The sequence below is a fragment of the Rhinolophus ferrumequinum genome, chromosome 14, assembly GCF_004115265.2.
Source record: "Rhinolophus ferrumequinum isolate MPI-CBG mRhiFer1 chromosome 14, mRhiFer1_v1.p, whole genome shotgun sequence".
NCBI classification, from domain to species: domain Eukaryota; kingdom Metazoa; phylum Chordata; class Mammalia; order Chiroptera; family Rhinolophidae; genus Rhinolophus; species Rhinolophus ferrumequinum.
In genome coordinates this window covers 48,499,310-48,509,027 of record NC_046297.1, presented here as the reverse complement: position 1 = coordinate 48,509,027, position 9,718 = coordinate 48,499,310, and the positions used below count along the sequence as shown (strand labels likewise).

The 9,718-nt window shown below is 39.0% G+C and overlaps 1 pseudogene; it reads right to left on the bottom strand.

Moving 5' to 3' along the window:
* Positions 1–5,077: 5,077 nt before the first annotated feature.
* Positions 5,078–5,817, bottom strand: LOC117033726 (U2 small nuclear ribonucleoprotein A'-like; annotated as a pseudogene).
* Between the last annotated feature and the right edge of the window lie 3,901 nt (positions 5,818–9,718).

Genomic DNA, 9,718 nt, shown 5'->3' with positions numbered 1-9,718 from the left:
CCAGTTTATCTTACCATCATCACCAGAATCTGCCTGTTAATACATTTCTTTCCTAAGGACCTAATTTTTTTGTTTTTTAAATAACGATTACCTTCCTATGAGTCATCTTCTCAAATATTGACTTTTTTTTCTGCTTCTGACAAAAGAAGTTTTAGAAGCATGGGTTCTGAATTTAGACAGACTGGGGTCCAGATGTCTCCTTTACCAGTCACACTCCATTGTCATCCAGGGAAGTTACTAAATATTTCTGAGCCTTAATTTCTTCATTTGCTAAGTAGAATAACAGCACTAATATTAACTTTTTAAAACTGAAGTGTGTATGAAGTTCTGACAATTAAGTTTGCAAACTCATCCTAGAAAACGTACTACATCCCTCATTGCTGAATATCACTATGCTCACCTTGGAAGTACTCCCCTTGGGAAGCTATGCACTGATGCCAGTGCCTAGTCCACTCTTCAAAGCAATGTTGGAACTCTTTTTCTGGAATGGCCATCAGAGATGTAGTCGTACTACACTTGATGTCCTGAAAGTCATAAAAATGTCTTCCTTTCAATATTCCCTTTATCTTCAGGTAAAGAAAGAAGTCATTGGGGGTCAGATCAGGTGAGTAGGGAGGGTATTCTAATACAATTATTTGTTTACTGGCTAAAAACTCCCTCACAGACATGCCATGTGAGCTGGTGCATTGTTGTAATGCAAGAGTCATGAATTTTTGGCGAAAAGTCTAGGTCGTCTAACTTTTTCACTTCCTTTCCAGTGCTTCCAAATAGTAAACTTGGTTAACTGTTTGTCCAGTTGGTACAAATTCATAATGAATAATCCCTCTGATATCAAAAAAAGGTTAGTAACATCGGTGTAACAAGTTCACGACTTAATTGTCAGACCTCATATGTATGAGAATGTGAAAGGGGAAGGGAGCGACAGAGGAAGAGAGGAAGACTGAGAGACACAGAAAGAGAGAGATCTTTCTGTTTTGGGAAACATGCCATGTTTCCCCCAAAATAAGACCTAGCTGGACCATCAGCTCTAATGCGTCTTTTGGAGCAAAAATTAATATAAAACCTGGTCTTATTTTAATATAATACAAGACCGGGTCTTATATATAATATGATATGATATGATATGATATGATATGATATGATATATAATACTGGGTATAATATAATACAATACAATACAATACAACACAATACCAGGTCTTATATTAATTTTTGCTCCAAAAGACGCATTAGAGATAATTGTCCAGCTAGGTTTTATTTTTGGGGAAATATGGTAATAGGGGCCATTGTGTTATGTATCCTTAGGGAGCCCACACTAGAAGCTTCTAAAAAACAACCTCTTTTTCCTGGAAGCCTCAGCCTGTTTAGAGTTGACTCTAACTGTCTCTGAAAGGAGAGGGGGAGCAGAGAGCAGGGGAAGCTCCAGACAGGGAAAGATATGGGAACTGAGTGTGCACAACTGGAAGAAGCCCTCTGGGGACGTGCTGTGTGGTACTTGGGAGGCTAGTGGACCCAGATACACACAGACTGCCTGCCAAGCGTTGTGTGCCCAGGGTGGCCCTGGAGCTGCAGAATCGGCTGACTTTTACGACTCGGCATCTCAGCTGTAACCAGTATGGCCCTCACTGGACTCTGCTTTGCAAAATAAACTCAGGACTTTTGCATCACTTGGAGGCAGGTGAGAGAATAAATAAAGATGGAGTATTAATTTCCTGCCATTCAGGCTGCATGGAATCTAAGAGTTGGATGTCTGAATATGATTTAAAGGTGGCGGAGTAATGAGATATTCCTTATATTCCCAAGTGGTGGTCACATGCCTGTAGGAGGCACAGAATGTTTTCCCTGTTTGCACCAAAGGCCTTGGATGGATCTTCACAGAGGTCTGTATTGATGGAGTATTATTGCTTAGGAGGCGTGTTTTCATGGATGAACTACTTTTACCTCCATGTGAAAGCCTGATTACTTTCTCCCTATAGCTTGAGAATTTTCCAGGCTTTATTCATCCCTACACTGATAGTTGCGCAAGATATCCTTGTGCAGATAAGACAAATGTGACCTTGTTCCAGGACTCCAATATGGAACATTACTCTTTGCATTACCATCTTTTAGGGTGAAGATTTTCCAAAGGGCCACATTCTAATTTTCGTCTAATGATGACTCTCCAGAGGGTGATCACTAATTCTAAATAGAGACGTTTATTCTGCATGGAGAGCTGTTTCCAAAGCAGCTTTAATTAGGTGCTGAGCTCTGTATCAGCCCTTGCCAACCCAAATTTAGACATCGCATCCCCCTGAGAGCTCCGCAGTACTGAGCTCTCAGCCTCTGCCCTCTTCCTCAACCCCAAAGTCAGTAGGAGATTGTCCTGTCTGAGGATCAACAGGGCTGCTATCAAACTTGCCTTTTAGTTCTCTCAGTGTTTCGAAGTCATGTTGCAATCTGCAGGCTGAACTTCCGTTAATGACCAGATTTTTATAATATTTAACAGGCTTTAAGGGAGTTTAGCTATTCGGAGTTGAATCTGGAAGCACTTCAACTCAGCTATTTTTCAAAGATGTTTATTTTCTGTATTTCTGGCAGTGTTTTGCTAAGAAATGCTGCTGACATGCTCTCTCAGTAAGTGGCATTCCACACCCCTGCAGGAACCCCTGAGATGAGAGAAATAAAGGCCGCATCAGACAGAGGTCAGACTTAAACAGAATGCTGGGAATTTAAATCAATGTGAGCACATCAGAGTATAACAAAATGAGTCTCCCATCTTTGCAGTGCCGGAAAATGCTTTGTAATTCTAGGAATAAATTATCAATGTTTCACTGTGAAAAATAGCCATGCCTTTCTCAAAGGGAAGACAGAAGGAATTCTTATAATGACATGTTCAAGTTGGGTCACAGAATTCGTCTTAAGAAAAGGTTTGGGGACTGATATCCAAAAAATTATCGAGGGAAATGGAATGATCTTACAATAATGCTTTTAACACTGAAGTGCAAATTAAAAAAAAAAATGCAGGTGTTAAAGTCAGCTCTCAATATTATGCACCAAATGCGTCCTGGCTTGGAAATTATTTTCTTAGTTTCTGCCTATTCTTTTGCAAGGAGATGGGCGAGGAAGTGTTTTCTTTGCTGGTATCTGCCTGAATACTATATATCTTGAGTGAAGGCTTTTTATTTTCTGTCTTATTAGGCTGAAATGAATAGCCCTGTTTTCATCCAAATTTCAGCACTCATCTTGTTTCTTCCTAGCTGTTTGAAGTTGACACGTTACTAAAATACATGCATGTACTTGCTTTGATGAGCTAAGTTAAATCAAAGATGTCTACTAATTGCATTTTGAACTGTTTTCTCTCCAAATGTTCACATTCAAGCGTGTTACTATGATCTCTATCTGCACAAAAAGAGGGGTTAGAGACCAAGACTGTTAAATATTCTTCATTTCATCATTGGTTATTTACGTGGGTCATATAACATATCATACGTATATTTTGGGAAAACAATAATTATCTACAATAATGCTTGATAGTTTAAAACTGTTAGAGTTATTTTATATTATTCTCACAATTTCACATGCACAAAAACGAAACACAGAATTAGCTGGCTTTCCTAATGCCCCTCAAAAATTTCACGGCAAAGTCAAGACATGAGCCAAGTATCTGGCTCCTCAATCTTTACTCTACTTCTGAACTCTGCCATTGTCCCTGTAACCCAAGCAGAAACCTGAAAGGAATGCTGATGCTAACTTTTCTGTTATTCTCCCTGTACAAGACACAGTGTCTTAGCTTGGACCCTTCCTTCCAGCCGTACCACCTCCTGACTCAATTTCTTCAGATGGAGGCACTCATCTCCTCTAGTTTTTCTGACTAGAGGCACTCTGCATCATACAACAGCTAGAGAAACCTTTCAAAATCACAAATCCAATCAAGTTATTTTGCATCTTGATTTCCTTTAATAATCCTTAATTCCCTAAATCCTGAACATCAATGCATAACAGAATGGTAAAGGAAAAGACTCACGCTCAAAATGGCATCCCTTGTGCTCTAAAGCCCATGATACCAAACCTAGACCTAATACCTGATTTAATTGCAGTTTCACCCTCTCTCAGAAATACAATCCTAATCAATCAATCTGGAATTTCCTGTTCAACGACAATGTGGTAATCTGTTATGCCGGCCTTCTCAATACCCTTCTTCACCCCCTACCACATAGGAAGAAGAGGCCGTCTACATGATAAAACCTTTGCTGGCCGTTTCCCCTCAAAATAGATGTCCTGTCTGAAAAATAAGGCTCTCTTTTCTTTTGTTGATAGCTCCCTGGCCCTGCCCTTCTTATAAAATCCTTCCATTTGGATACCACCCTTTGGAGCACCATTCTATTTACTAGACAGGTTGCTGCCTGATTCATCAATCACTTAATAAAGCCAATTACAACCTCAAATTTACTCCATTGAATTTTGTTGTTTAACAGGAGGAAGATGTAGATGTTAACTGATTTTTTTTTCATTTTCTTTTCTTTTATTATGATTTTTAAAAATATTCAAGTAAAAACGTACTGACTTTCTGAGGACGAATCTTTAAATATTTAATGCTGCTTCTAATTTATTACAGCACTTACTTTCCAAAAATGTTCATCACAGCCGGTTTGAACGAATATTTGGTTAATGTGGCAATGTTGTTAATGTAAGTATACATACACCACATTATAAGAGTACTGGAGATCCAAAGGAATTTGCCTTTGTGGAATTTCAAACAAAAGAACAAAGAGCAAAAACTATTGAGATAGCTTCAGAACTTTTGGAAGAAAGTTTTTCTTAACCTTACCAGATTATGGTTTCCAAAGAGTCATATTCCCCTCTGTTTTGTTGTTGTTGTTGTTGTTTGTTTGTTTGTTTTTGGCAGCACAGGGAGTGTCCTTTATTTTTACTATTAGTAGAAAATATAACAAAATTACCAGCAGTAGTTTTAAACACTTCAGCAATGCTTACAAACTCCTCTTTGCTGACACAACTAAGGCTACTATTCCATGTTCCAAAAGCAGGACTTGTCCCAAGTGGACATATGATGCATCTGTAGATACTCAGGACACACAGCTCAGGACCCATTTGTGACTACATCATCTTCCATCTCGGTGGGGACTGATCTGCATTCTCCACCAGGTACCTGACTGGACTGCCGCAAGCTCTTCAGCCACTCCCCTTCCACCAGAATTGATGCATTTGCTGTGGCACTCTTGATTGCTTCTACATTCGCTGGGAATGGCCCACCTTTTTTTTTGTCATTTGGCACACCAGCACGTGGATTGAGAGTTTGGCTTCTCCTGGCAATATCCTTTGTGAGCTGTGCACCCTATTTGCCCTTGAACATTTTCTCTGCTTGCTGATGCTCTTTTAGTTTCACCTTCTGGAAATCCAGTACTCTGACTTGTGGAACTTTATAAATTACATACAGTGTGTAATGATTCGTATTTGTTATAGGATTTCTTAGAATACTTACGTAAGTCAGAGATTTGGGGGATAACTAAGGGTCCAGATAACACAGTTTCCCAAAACTATGGTTGGTGAGAATGAGTTCTGTCAGACAGGGCAGAGCCTGATCAAGTCCCTCACTTATAACGACATATTCTATTGTTGTTCACTAACAATATTTTCAGTCTTCTGAACAAAGGAAAACCACCCAGGATCCTGATTTCATTGTCAGAAAGATCAATAGCATCAAACTGGTCTAAGGTAGCACTTAGATTTTCAATGATAGGAATTTTGTACTCCCGGAGGGAGGTCTAGCTCAGTGCCCTGTCCCACCTGCCCCATCAGCTCCACCATCAGCTTCACCATATTGCCGCCTCCTGCTCCTGTGTGGCCTACCCACCTTAGTCACCTCTTGAAAGTTTCTTTTATCTTAATATAAGGAATACTTTATAATATGAAAGTGTTCCAAAACTCAAACATACAGAAAATAGGAGTAAGATAGTGGAAAGAATAGTGTGATGAACCCACCTGGGCTATCACAGAGCTTCAATGATTATCCATGTATGGCTAATCTTGTTTCATCTATACTTCCCCACTCCTCCCATCCCAGTACCCTTTCTTGGATTAATTTAAAGAAAATCTCAGAAGATCTTTTTTCTGTTGTTTTTCTTTATCAGTGATTTTCTTCATTTCCTTGATTTCAGGGATGAATTGAGGTAGCCTCTACTCACTGCCTCAGGAAACAAAACATTCAGAGACCAAGAGAGATTATTAGGTTTTAAACTTCAAAGGTAGGCTTTCTCGACTACCAACTCACCAGAGACAAGGTTTTACAGTTTCAAAAGACAAAGTTTATGTAAAGGAATAGATCTGGGAAGAATAGGTCACAATGGAAAAAGTCCATTTTCCCGTCAGGTTTCAGAAGAGAGAGGCAGAGAGGAGACAAGTGAGTATAGATGTCCATGAAATCCCAAAAATGGTGACTGCACCTTGGCCCTGGGTGAGTCCTAGAGTGGAGTGATGTTAGAAAATTCCACATTTGTGGGTGTGGGTGCTGACAAGAAAGGATACCTTTGACAGTACATCCATCTAAACCCCAGGAGGCATGCTGATACCATGGTGTGTAAATAAAGGTTGTTTGGTGGGTCAGGTCAGAAATATACAGTTTTTCTGGAGGACTTAGGGGTTGTCAAGAGACAGCTACACAATCTGGAGGGACCACATGGTGGAGAGAAGGACAGAGAGATCTGAGAGTGAGAGGGACCCAGTGGAGTCGTGGATTTCTCAGAGGGCACCAGCCAGAGAGCAGCTGATGGAATCCTCACACTTGATGCTGTGGCCCTTTGAATCAAACTCAAGAGGACAGGCCATGAGTTGATTGACATACTGACTGACATACTGTCTCATAGTCACTGTTTTTTCACCAAGTGCAATGAGAGAGTAAGACAGAAATTACATTTATTTCTGGGAAGTGGAATATACTTTGCCTTTCCCTGAGTTTGCACCCACTTCGCAGAGAACAAGTCACAAGCATTCAGACTTCCTCTCACCCTCTCTTCTCCTTTACAGTCAGGCTCCACCTATGGCCCCCGTTTTCCTCCTGGTTGGCTTTGTTGTCAGGCAGGCTCTGTGCAGGCTGTGTAAGAAGCCTCAGGCATATATGTGAGGATTGGCCACTCAAGGGAAAAGAAAGAGCCTTTTTGTCAACAGCTCTCTCGGAGCCCTGGGACTGATTCTCATGTTTTGCATCGTTTCCCTGAACCAATCACTGTGGCCACTGTGAAGGGATAGGCTTATTTGACTGGCTTGAGTTCCGTGACTACACAGAAGTTGGGGGTGGGGTCAGCTGCTCTCCATTTCCTAAGGGAAAATGAGGGTAATGTTTCCAGGAAGGCAAAAAGATACTGAATCGGCTGAAGTAGGAGAGAGATCCACCCTGTAAGTATTTAATAAATATTTGCTTAAATGAACAAAAAACCAAGGCCTTCAAAAAGGGTTCTTGCAATGACATTACATTGCCTCTATCTTTATTCCATAGTTTATATACTAACATCCTTTACTGAACAGGAAGTTGGAACTTGGCCACCCTAAAATAGTGTTAGCTCTGCATGATGATAAGGAAGCTGTCTGATTATGACATATTTTGTATAAGACGTATGAATTTTTAATGGTACCTCTATGGTACCTAGCTTTCAAGATTTAAAATCTTTTAAAAATTTAATAGTGACTTCATAAGTAGCGAAGGAGGAGGAGAAGTGAGATGGGAGTCTGCATTTCAAAATAAGCAATCTGACCAGTTCTAAGTGACATGTGAATTTGAGGGCGATTCATATATCCTGAGAAACTTAGTTTTATTTATTCATAAAGTTTCTGAGTTCTCCTCAGATTTACCACTCATAGTCAGGTGTCCACTGGGTCTGTGAGGCAGTGAATCACCTCTAGTTAAGCCCCAAGATAGGCTAAAAGCACCATGATTGCAGGGTCTGTTTTCACCTTGTACCCCTTGTCGAGCTCAGGCCAGTCACGTGGCAGAAACTCAATAAGTACTTATTTACTTAATGAATGAATGAATGAAATATAAGAAGTAGTTTAGATGAACAAAAGTCATTCAGACACACTCAATTTTGACTATAGAATGTCATCTAGAATGTTATTTTTAATTTGGAATTTTTCATATTTTATGTGGGTTGATATTAAAATTATGTTGTATCCTGTATTTCTCCTCTCATGGCAGTTATCATACTTTTACCCAACATGTATTGAATAACACACAATAATAGCCAACATATATTGAATCTGACCATGTAGCAGGCACTCTTGTAAGTACAGTTCCCTAAATCCCTTGTAACAACTCTAAGAGACTGTTAAGACTCATACTTTTATTACAAAGCTTGTTGCTTATAGAGTGCCAGGATTTGATCCTGGCAGAGGGATTTCTAAGTACATATTCTAGCTGTTAGACTTACAGGGCCTTTTTGTAAATACTTGTGCGAAATCTGTTTCTTCCTTAGAAAGTAAGCTCTATGAAACTGTCTTATATATCATACCTACCACAAGGCTTAATATGTGTCGAATGAAAGAAGGAATTAGTTAGCTAATTTCCTTAGCACACAGTGATTACTAGAAAAGGAGAGTTAAAAACTGTCTTAGGTAGATATCAGGAAGTTTACAAATTTGTCAGAGGATGCTTGAGCATACATTACGACAAATAAGAATAGCTGAGATTTTAATGGAGATAGGTAGGTAGGTGGGTAGGTGGATGGATGGATGGATAGATGGATACATAGGTAGGTAGGCAGATGATAGATTATTGATAGATAGATAGATAGATAGATAGATAGATAGATAGATAGATAGATAGATAGATAGATATAGAGCTATCTAGCATTTATAGTCTGCTTTTAGTTAGACTCACTTCTTTTCAGCCCTAGATATGAATAATAAAATCATCATATTTTAAGTCTAGGTTGGTAAACATCTCACAATTAATAAAAGTTTTGACACTTTTCTACAGAAGAAAACTGTTTTTATTTCAGTAGCTTTTCTGAATTATTTCTTGTAAGTTCACTTGTAGGCACAATGGAGTGGAAGAAATATTTTTAGACCTGAAATACTTAGGTCTATTATAATTGGCATTTTATTCTGAATCCCCAGCACTCTACGCATTAAAAGAATGATCTCATAAGGTATGAGGCATATTGGTATCAAATGCTTTTAAATATTAATGTTCGTAAGCCACCGAGTGCAACAGTCTTCAGAATTTCCTTAATTATGCCAAGTATAAGTAAGATATAAATCATAGCAAGGTTTATACTAATCGTTTATCTCATAATTGCCTTATGGTTTCAGTTGTTTTTTTAGAGTTGCAGTCTGTCAAACAGGTGTTTTTAGCTCTCATGTGTCCCTCTAGCTACACATCTGTTTTATTTAATATTTTTGGTCAGTACTAACAGTGAATTACTTTTGGTTCAAAACATGCTCTCCATTTAATTTGGATAAATCATCCAAACTGATGTTAGCTAGTCATAAAGTTAGGTGCTGAGTTAGCAGGATAAAAAAAGAAAGGAATCTGCAATTTCAAGGAGCCCCTTCTGAGACGGCAGATGTTAGAACTGAAGTATTATTATGTAATTTAATTTTCCAGTAATTGCTAGCATTTTTCTCCAACAAGGTAGCAATCTCCCTTAACTTCTTCCAATTGTGGAATCCCCCCAGTTGGATTCCACAATTTTTCATTCCCTTCGTCTCAGGTGAGATCTGTAGATAC